Genomic DNA, 11,543 nt, shown 5'->3' on the forward strand with positions numbered 1-11,543 from the left:
ATGGTCCAACCACTTTGGAAGACAGCTTGGTGGTTTCTTACAAAGCTAAACATACTTTTACCAAATGATCTAGCAATCATGCTTCTGGGTACTCACCCAAAGGAGGTAAAAACACACAAAAACATGCACATGAATATTCATGCCAAAACTTGGAAGCAACAAAGACGTCCTTCAATAGGATAGGAGACAGATAAACTGGTACATGCAAGCAGTGGAATATTATTCACCACTAAAAATAAAGGAGCTACCAAGCCATGAAAAGACACGAGGAAACTTAAATGCATATACTAAGTGAAAGAAGCCCATCTGAAGAGGCTACGTATTATAGGATTCCAACTATATGACATTCTGGGAAAAGCAAAACTATGGGAACAGTAAAAAAAATCAGTGGTTGCCAAGGGTTCGGGGGAAGAAAAGGTGAATAGGCAGAACTCAGAGGATTTTCAGGGCACTGAAACTACCCTGTAATCACTATACTATACTGTAATGGTGGATCTCATCATTATACACTTGTTCAAATCTATAGAATATACACCAAGAGCAAACCCTAATGTAGACCATGGGCTCTGGATGATGATGATGTATCATCATGGACTCATCAGTTATGACAAATGCACCATTCTGATGGGGGGGTGTTGATAATGTGGGAGGCTCTATGGGGGCATAGGTTATAAAGGAAATTGCTACCTTCCGCTCAACCTTGTTGCAATTCTAAAATTGCTCTAAACATATTTTTATTTATTTATTTATTTGACAGATAGAGATCACAAGTAGGCAGAGAGGCAGGCAGAGAGAGAGAGAGAGAGAGGAGGAAGCAGGCTCCCCACTGAGCAGAGAGCATGATATGGGGCTGAATCCCAGGAGCCCAAGATCATGACCCAAGCCAAAGGCAGAGGCTTTAACCCACTGAACCACCCAGGTGCCCCTAAACATATTTTTTTTTAAATGAAGGCATTTTGAGTTCAAGTTCAATGCAATCTTAGAGGACACCAATGCATTTCTGTCCAAGACATGAGATGTGCCAGCATTACAGTCATCTATAGCAGATGAACCACACCTGAAGCCAGACAGGTATCTCCCTTCAAGGAAGGACTGTTCCTTGCCAGATCACATTGGAAACAAAGGAGAGAAGTGGAACTATTTCATGTGAAACAGAGAACATGAGAATCCTTCCCAAGTGTCTGATGGATCACTTATTTTATATGGCAACAGAGGGGAGACCGGGCATGTTAGAAGGGGGCGTGTTTCTCGACATTTGAGAAAGCACTTATGAGCACTTAAGGACAGGTGGTGCATCTAAATAACATTGTCAAAGACTTACTCTGTGTCATGGAACTTTTCTTTTAATCCTCACTCCATTTTATGAAGTCAGTATTACCGTTATCCTCATATTACACACATAAAATAGATTTGCTGAATTGAATGAAAATTCGTATAAGCTGCCCATAAATAAAACAGATTACCTTCAAGGCAGTAAGTATCCAGGCTGATGCAGAGGGCAAGTAGCACTGGGTCCCTTCCAGTCTAAAATGCTGTAATTCTATGATTAGGGGAACTCAAGATCATGTGGGACAGTTTCCCTGTTCAGGGAAAGTGGGTGGAAATTTTCTAGATAGTCATTCAAAAAGAAGCAAGAATGAAGAATCTTTCTGTGCAGCCCTCCTCCTTCCAGCAGGAGCAATTAGTCATGTTTTTCTTCTAGAGACAGCCCCAGATCTATTGACTTGCTGAGCCATCTTGCCCACTGTAGTGGGTGAATTCAATGCCCAGATCCATTGCCTGGTTGAACCCAGATGCCCATGTTTCCAGAGACTTTGGTGTGGAGACAGTTCAAATGCCATGGCTTCTACCTCTTTGTTCCTGACTGGTCTTCCTATTCCTCAGCTGAGATGGGAGTCTTATCCACCATACATTTGACATTTTTGAGCATATCATAGGTGCTAGGTCTCATGTAACTTGTCCAAAAAGTCCATAATAACAGTAAATACTATTGTTATTCCATTTCTTATTAAGTAAGCTCTACACCCAGCACAGATACTGAACCCAAGAACCCAAGATCAAGAGTCACATGCTCTACTGAGTGAGTGTGCCAGGTGCACCATTGTTATTACCATCTTACAGATGTAGAAACTGAGGTTTAGCAAGTCCCTAAAATACCAGGACTACTACAGGCTGGACCCAGGATTCAGACCTGAATCTATTGATGTCCAAATCCATGCTCTTCCCCATCACCTCCTGGAACTAGTTTTCCTGGCAAAGACCCCATGTCTTGCCTAAGTGTTACCGTGCTTAGGATCATGGATGGATTGGTAACCCATGGAGCTTCTACTCACAAGAATTGTACATGAAATATCTCAGGGTTGTGCCCACAAGCTAGATGCCACAGAGCTTGACTTCTGAACCAGCAGCAGGCCACCTAGATGTCCTTTAGAGCCAACCACCAAGGCCAAACTGGTTTCTCCTAAACCCCCTTCCATAGGCCCATATTGCTAGATTCCCACCAGGAACTAATAAAGACGATAAGGATGGAGGAAACAGAGATGGAGGAAACGGAGAGGATGTGTGAATCAAAGTGAAATAGTCTGAAAATTTTCACATCCTTTAAGCTCTTGAAATATAACTGAAAGTGTTATCAGAAGTAACTGGGGGAAAGTCAGAGTAAAAGTTTATGTGAAGCTTGAAGGAATGGAGAAAGATCTAATAAGAGCATCAGCAGAAACAGTAAAGAAGTAATGATATATTTAGCACAAAAGACTATCCAAAAAGGGAAGCATATGGAAGAAGGCCATAGCAAGTTACTAAAAGCAGGTGGGTAAGTTTTGACCTCGTGAGGAAAGTCTTTGGAGATTCCAAGAGAGCTATAGACACATTCCCATTTTGAGTCCAGCAAATATCTCAGTCCCACAAACCCAGAGCCTAGACTGAGGATTAGCAATGCTTGGTGGTTCAAGTTCCCTGGGAAAAGGCTCAGAAGAGGCAGAGAGGTTAAGTTGGCTTATCTCAGCATCAGACATGATTACACATCTAGGAGCTGAGATATTTGAACCCTGGGGAGACTTTCACATATGGGAAGAGGACCTGCAGTTCCCCGGCCTGTTCCTGGAATACTACAATTCTGGGAATTTGCTAGTCCTGCACTGTGAAGGCATTCTCAGACCTACACAATGGCTCCAGGAGCCGAGAGCAGCCCGAGAGCAGCTACCTATTAGGGGGATGCTGGAGCTGAGATAAAAGCAATGACCAAAGGAAGGTCCCGGGAAATTATCTGATTGGACGTGCTATGTGTGAGCAGCGAGAGAGATGTCAATGGGTATTTCCATCTAGACGGCCTGTAAAATCTCTAGAGAAGGTTTGTAAAGACAGTGAACCAGTTAGTGGACAGACACAATTGAATACAATTATCATTCAATTGCTATAATGAGTATTGTAATCTCATTATGAGAGTACAGGCCTGCTGACCAACGACATCCTTGCTATAATTGTTAAAATTACTAGCTCAGTGTGGCTTATTTTTTTTTAATTTTTTAACTGCATTGCTCTTGTATTCAATGGAACACTCTCCTTTAACATAGTGTTGAATCATAAGCCAAAAAAAAAAAAGAAAGAAAAGAAAAAACCCCAGGGGCGCCTGGGTGGCTCAGTGGGTTAAAGCCTCTGCCTTCGGCTCAGGTCATGATCTCAGGGTCCTGGGATCGAGCCCTGCATCTGGCTTTCTGCTCAGTGGGGAGCCTGCTTCCCCCTCTGCCTCTGCCTCTCTATCTCTCATGAATAAATAAATAAAATCTTTAAAAAAATAAATAAAGGGGCACCTGGGTGGCTCAGTGGGTTAAAGCCTCTGCCTTTGGCTTGGGTTATGATCCCAGGGTCCTGGGATCAAGCCCCGCATCGGGGTCTCTGCTTAGCAGGGAGCCTGCTTCCTCCTTCTCTCTCTCTCTCTGCCTGCCTCTCTGCCTACTTGTGATCTCTGTCTGTCAAATAAATAAATAAAATCTTTAAAAAAAAAAAAGCCCAGAGAAATTTCTGCAGATAAACCAGTGGAGAGAATGCATATTATATATTATTGTCAATATTATCACTCTATGAATAGAGAAGGGGAGAAAAAAGGAAGTAGAATGAAAAACAAGGGGCTCAAAACCCTAGACACTGCAAAACATTCAGATGTTTGGGATTAAAGTAAAATGTAAAAGGAAGCCTTCCAGGAAGGAGGGGAGCAAATGGAATCTGAGGTAGCTTAGGTGCTCAGGAAGCATGGAAACGACTCTCTAGGGTGGCAGACAAGTCAAACGTGACTTGAGTGGCCCCACCTACCACTCCAGGGTACCAAGAGGGATGTCAACCCCAGACCTGGAAATTAACCCACTATTCTAGAAAGGTGGCAGAGACAAAAATACTCACACTACAAAAAAGAAAATTTTTTTTCACTGCAATCCTGAAAATCTGAGAACCAGAAGAACCCCTCCTCAACAACTGGCTTGACGTTAATGGCTGAACCTCTGCCTAAAACCATTTGCTCTCTCTTCTCCTTGGGAAGAGAAGAACAAGGAATGGACAAAAAGGAAAGGAACCTAATTGCAGCAGAAGATCAGGGAAGACCGTCTCCTTGGATGGAGTCTGAAGGAAGGAAGAGATAAGGAAATAACAAAAGAAAAAGCAAAAAACTAATATAAATTTCACGATAAGGATGGAGGCCCCACGTTCTGATTCTGTCCACACACTCAGGCTGCTTTGCCAAACCAGCCTGTCCACCAGGGGCGCTGCTGAGACTGTCTAGCTGAAAAGGTCACTTTGGGCTCGGAAAGTCCTCACTCTGATGGTTCAGGCCATTGCCACCGCGGGGAGGGATCTTTGCCGCCATGGCAAGGGGGTACTGGAAGACATACTGCAGTGGAGCTGAAGGGGTGTGGTGCAGGCTGCTGCTGCTGCTGCTGCCCTGGGAGAAGAGGACCAGAGGGAGGGGGTGGGGGCTGCCCACTGGGAGGCAGTGGTGGCATCATGCCCTTTGGAGGTGTTGGCATCATAAGTGTTCCTTGATAAGAGCAATAGACCCCAGAGCCCACAGGTATACTTCCCAGGTACCAATCCATTGGAGGAGGGCCATGGTGCCCAGGCGGGAGGGGGCCCTGTGGTGGTGGTAGCTCTGTCCAAGGGAGTGGGGGTCCATTAAGGTTATGCTGCATGGGATGTCCAGCATGCCCACTTGTCAAGCTGGGCAATAGGTGTGGGAGACTGGGGACCAACTCCAGGACCACTAGGACCACCTCGGTGCATGCCATGGTAGGACCAACTCTCTGAAGCACCAGAATTGATCATTCAGGGTGGGCAGCTCTGGGTGGTAGACATGGCAGACAGGGGAGGTGGGTTGTTGGTGGGAGCAGCAGGCCCAGGAGCACTGGCCAGGGGCACGGTGGTGGGCCCAGAGGCGGAGCCCACAGGTGCTTCACCTGGTTCAGCCATGAGATTGAACCATCCATGCTTTCTTCTGAACTGATTGGGAGTCAGCAGGCCTTTGGAATTCGCAGTCAGAAGCAGTGCAGCCACACTTGATCCACACTATGGTATTCGTAGTGCTGTGGGTCTCTGAGCTCTGCCAGATTCTTCTGATCCTGCTCTCGTCTTCCTGAAGGGTCCTATTCAAGCAAGCCAACTACTGAAGCTGCATCTTCCATAGATCATTCCGGTCCTCAGGGGTCTCAATACCCTGTTTCAGGATGTTTCATATCTGTTCCATGGCATTCTTCACATTCTCTATGGAGCCGGTGGTAACTAGGGCAGGAAATGGCTCACCTTCTGCACACAACATCAGGTCATCTTGGTGCCCAGCTTTCCCTTCTATGACAGACCCTTTTCCCCAGACCAGAACCTTGGTATTATACTCCTTCTCTGTGTTCTTCAAGGTGTCCCCTCTGGGCCCAATCAGCAGCCCCATGAAGTTGATTTCTGGATATGCATCTTGTACAATCATTAGTTTATCACTCACACATGTTGTTGGAGGTTTGTAATCTGCAGGAGGCTTAAAATCAAGGTTGAGGGCAACCATCTCTGTGATGAGGTTGTGCCACTCATCTTTAGGCATTTGGTTGGTGTGCAACTTGCGAGTGTTAAGTAAGCCTCTTCCCCTTGCTATTGTAGATGGGCTTAGGGAAAGGGGACCTGTCCTGAGGGTTAGGGGAATGCCCGTGTCTCCTGTGCCCAGCAGTTGCAGATCGTTCCCAAATAAGTCCAGGGGGGATAACTGTAGGGAATCCTGGATTCACCATCTTCTGTTTCATTGGATCTTGTTTCCAGGGGCTCCTCTTCCACTTCATACTTGGGAAGTTGAGCAGCATCATGGCATGCACTCTGGTCACCATGGCGACCCCCAGACCAGGCGGTGGTGGCTTCTTTGTGAACCTTCCAGGGGGAGGGGATCTGATTACATTGCTATGGAGAACGTGGAGCCCATCGTCTCACCATCCCTTCACCCCAGCGGCGACTGGGCCAGACATATTTGGTCCATTTTTTGAAAACTTTTTTTTTAAGAGATTGACAGCGAGAGAGGGAATACAAGCAGGAGGAGTAGGAGAGGAAGACACAGGCTTCCCGCTGAGCAGGGAGCCTGATGTGGGGCTTGATTCCAGGACCCTGAGATCATGACCTGAGCTGAAGGCAGAGGCTTAACAACTGAGCCACCCAGCTGCCCCTGAAAACGTTTGTTATAAAACACTAAGCCTCTTCTTGTCTTCATGGCTCAGTCAGTTGAGTGTCTGCCTTTGGCTCGGGTCATGATCTCAGGATTCTGGAATCTAACTCTGCTGGGGCTCCCTGCTCAGCTGGGAGCCTGCTTGTCCTTCTTCCTCTCCTTCTGCTCCTCCCCCTGCTTGTGCACTCTCTCTCTCTCTCTCTCAAATAAATAAATATTTTTTAAAAAAGTAGTAAGCCTCACCATCTACTGTGAAATTATCATAAATTACCTGTTACTGATGAGATTTAAATACTAAAATATATTGTTTACTTATTATATTCAAATATTCAAAGTTATCCCAATAATAATGTTATTAGTCCTGTAGCAGACAGTGTTAATGCCTTACCCAAAGCCCTTGGCCTTCATCTCTCCACACTCAAGCTGTCTACTATGAATATCTATGAGTTTCTGCCTGAGAGTGTTTTGCTAGCTTCCAGAACATTCAGGACTCTGCGCAGGCCCAAATGAAAGCACTGAAAAACTAATGTCCCCCAGGCAGCCCTCAACCAAGGAGGGATAGGAGTTACAAGTTAAATATTCCCTTGGTTGAGATAACTCTGACGTGTATTTTCTACACTGGCTCCTAGAGCCCCACAATAGGATTGCTTTCCAGTTTCCCACAGTGTTAACTTGCAAGAAGACACACTTTTTATTGGCTTCTTTCCTTTCCTGTCTTCCATCCCCAGTCCCCAAGCAGCACTTTCAGGGATTTCCTCCCAAATTAACAATTAGCACTCTAGTCCTTGTCTTAGGGTCTAATTCTGGGGTAAGGCCAACTAAGACACCTACTTACATTTTTTTTTCTGACATCTTTTGTTGGATGGGAGAGCCAGTGAGCTGTAAGGTGGACATCCATGGCCTTGAGAACATCCATGGGAATATGGTGTATGTCATTGTGTAACAGTAGAACAAAGGATTATCGTAAACATGTAACTGATTGACCATGACACAAGAAGCGATTACAGCTCCATAGAGGATGGGACCCAGGAGAACAGTGCCACCCACACCTTATGATCTCTCTCCTTCCAGTCCAATCCCAGGCTTCAAGAGCATTAGTTGGTAGAAAGTGCCTGAGAATACCCTTTATTTCTGATAAGCACAAGATGTGGGTACAAGGAGACAGAAAAATTAGAAGTATTTCTTTTTTTGGTAACTTAAGGGGAACTCTTCCTTCCCTTCCTTCCTTCCTTCTTCCTTTTTTCTTTCTTCCTTTTTTTTTTAAGGTAGGTGAGGCAGCTCAACCTCAACATGTAGAATGCTGTAATAGATCTCCAAAAATCCATTCCCCATAAAAGCAAGAACACTGGATAAAATGATCATGATCAATGTTTTCAGGACTCAAAATAATTAATTAAAGGTTTACAACAATATTAGGAATGTTTACTCAAGAAAAGTAGCTGAATCTTGGTAAGAACAGCAAATACTGTGGCATTTTAACTTGCCCTAATCCCACCCCTTCTCCCCATTTCCACAGTAGCCTTGAAAACCCATGAAATCACGATTATGGGAGCTGGGAAACCAAACAGCTTAGCATTCACTGGAGCGAGAATAGAACAGCCTTGAAAACTCCCTAAAAAACCCAACCCCAGAGAATTGTCACTATTTGACCTGTCTGGCAGTTCACTTAAATGCTCCACTCTTAGAGCTCATCTTTACTTGACCTAACTCAGAACTTTCTCTGTGCAAACAACTCTACCTACAGGGCATTTGTTAAAGCAATCATTGGCAATTATTTAAAATCACAGCTGCCTGAGATGGTATAACAAGTTGGTGTTAACAAGAGGCTGACCAAAAACTTTAAAAGAAAAAATTGGGGAATAAGATTTCTGTAAGTGCTTCAAAAAGCTCTGACATACTGTCAGGAATCAAGACTACCACATGAGGGGCCCTGTGTGGGTCAGTCAGTGAAGCGTCTGTCTTCGGTTCAGGTCATGACCTCAGGGTCCTGGGATGGAGCCCCACATCAGGCTCCTTGCTCAGCAAGGTGTCTGCTTCTCCCTCTGCCCCTCCACCTGCTCATGCTCTCTCTCTCTCTCTCTCCCTCCCTCCCTCTCTCTCTCTCAAATAAATAAATAAATAAAATCTTTAAAAAAAAGTAGAAGGCCACATGAATGTGCTGGGCTGTGCCTATGCCCAAAAAAGATCTCCAATACCGAGGCTCTTCACAAGCAGGAAATGAAGCACAGAGGCACAAAATTGCCTGCTGGAACATTCAAAGCATGCCCCAAAACATGGACTGAGCCTCTCAGCAAATGCTGGGAGACTTATTGGCTCAAAGCATTTAAAAAAATATCCTTGCTCCATGGATAGCTGACTATGATGCTAACCATGCAGAGACTTCAGTGGTCACACACAACAAATTAATATAGATTTTATAGAATGAGTCCAGGAAAGTCACTAAACATACTACAGATCAATATCTCTTATGAATGTAGATGCAAAATCCTTTTTAAAAATTAGCAAACCAAATTCGGCAACATCTAAAAAAGGCTATACACCATGGCTAAGTGGCATTGATCACAAGAATGTGAAGTTAGTTTAACACACAAAAATCAATGTAGTACACCATATTAATAGAATAGAGAACAGAAACCACACGATCATATCAATGGATGCAGAAAAGCATTGAACAAAATCTAGCACCCCTTCATAGTAAAAACCCTCAAGAAACTAGGAATAGAAGAGATCTTACTCAACCTAAGAAAGAACATTTACAAAAACTCCACAGCCAAAATCATACTTAATGGTGAAAGACAGCTTTCTCCTAAAATCAGGAACAAGATAAGGATATCCTTCTACAAGGATTCTTACACCTTCTACTCAATATTGTAACGTAGGTTATACCTAGAGCAATAAGGCAAGAAAAAGAAATGAACCACATACAGATTATAAAGGAAGAGGTAAAGCTAGTCACAGATGACGTGGTCCTTTATGTGGAAAATCAAAAGGAATTGACACCAAAATTATTAGAACTAATAAGCAAATTCAGAATGGTTGCAAAATACAAGATCAACATACAAAATCATCTGTATTTCTATGCACCAACAATGAACAATATTAAAATGAAATTAAGAGAACAGTTCTATTTATAATAGCATCAACAAAGAAATAGGAATAAAAAGGATACATTTACCAAAAGAGGTTACAACATAAAAATAAACAGATGACTCAATTAAAAAGTTGGGCAAAGATTTGAGTAAGCCTTTGGCCAAAGAAGATCTACAAATGGCCAATGAACACATGAAAATATGCTCATTATCATTAATCACTGGAAAAATAAAAGTCAAAACCACAAGGAGATACCATTCACCAGGATGGCTATCATCAAAAGCACAGACAACAGCAAGTACTGACAAGAAGGAGGGGAAAATGGAACCCTCATCCACCGCTGGTGGGAATGGAAAATGGTGTGGCCACAGGGAAAAACAGTCTGTCAGCCTTCACAGAGTTAGACATAGAGTTACCATATGACCCAGCAATTCCCCTTCTAGTTAGATACCCAAGAGAATTATATCTACACACAAAAACCTGTACATGAATGTTTATGGCAGCATTTTTAATGATAACGCAAAAGTGGAAATAACTCAAAAGATGAAGGGATAAACCAAACTTGGTATATTTATATGATAGATTATTATTCTGCCATAAAAAGTAATAAAGGTCTGGGGCACCTGGATGGCTCAGTGGTTTGAGCCTCTGCCTTCAGCTCAGGTCATGATCCTGGAGTTCTGGGATCGAGCCCCGCATTGGGCTCTCTGCTCGGCAGGGAGACTGCTTTCCCCTCTCTCTCTGACTGCTTCTCTGCCTACTTGTGATCTCTCTCTCTTTCAAATAAATAAATGAAATTAAAAAAAAATTAATAAAGCTCCGATACATGCTATACCATGAATAAATGTTGAAAACATGGTTGGGGTGCCTGGGTGGCTCAGTTGTTGGGTGTTTGCCTTCGGCTCTGGTCATGATCCCAAGGTCCTGGGTTGGAGACCTGCATCAGGCTCCCTGCCCAGTGGGAAGCCTGCTTCTCCCTCTCCCAGTCCTCCTGCTTGTGTTCCCTCTCTCGCTATGTCTCTCTCTGTCAAACAAACAAACAAACAAACAAACAAGAAAACATTATGCTAAGTTAAAGGAGCCAGGCATAAAAAGCCACATATTATATCATTCCATTTATATTAAATGCCCAGAATAGTCAAATCCATAGAAACAGGTAAGAGGTTAGTGGTTTTCCAGGGGCTGGGGCAGGAAGAAATGGGAAATGGCTCCTGATAGGTAGGTAGGTGGATAGATAGATAGATAGATAGATAGAGGTTTTGTTGGGGAGTGTTGATACAATGTTCTGCAATTACATAGTAGCAATGGTTGTAGAACTTCGAGAATGTGCTGAGAACTATTGAATCGTATACTATAAAGGATGAATTTTATGGTATCTGACTTATATCTCAATAAAGTTAAATAAATAAGTTAAATAAAGTTAAAATACATAATGCATAATGATAATAATAATAAATTATTAATAATGAATAATGATAATAATAATGAATAATAAAATTAAAATAAATAAGAAAACATAAGAAAAAAATGGATGAGGCAGGAATACTTACCAGTGACAACCTCGGTGTAGGGAAGTCACATGGCCTCCTGGGTAACCTCAAGGCAAAAGCCCTCAAGCTATTTTCAGCATCTTTTGAATCCCTCAGTATAACTTTGGGGTACAACAGGGGATGACAAAAGCTTGGGTATTCTCTTCAGAAACATCCGGTTTGGGTGCAGTTTGTGGGGGTAAATGAAGATAACACTCCTCCTGCTTGAGCACCTGTCCTTTGGC

At 43.3% G+C, this 11,543-nt stretch overlaps 1 pseudogene across 1 annotated transcript; it reads right to left on the reverse strand.

The window, feature by feature from the left end:
• Positions 1-4,715: 4,715 nt before the first annotated feature.
• Positions 4,716-6,350, reverse strand: LOC308337344 (splicing factor 1-like; annotated as a pseudogene). The gene has a single exon. The product of its transcript is annotated as a splicing factor 1-like (transcript).
• Positions 6,351-11,543: the final 5,193 nt, after the last annotated feature.

Source organism: Martes martes (assembly GCF_963455335.1).
Source record: "Martes martes genome assembly, chromosome: X".
NCBI lineage: Eukaryota > Metazoa > Chordata > Mammalia > Carnivora > Mustelidae > Martes > Martes martes.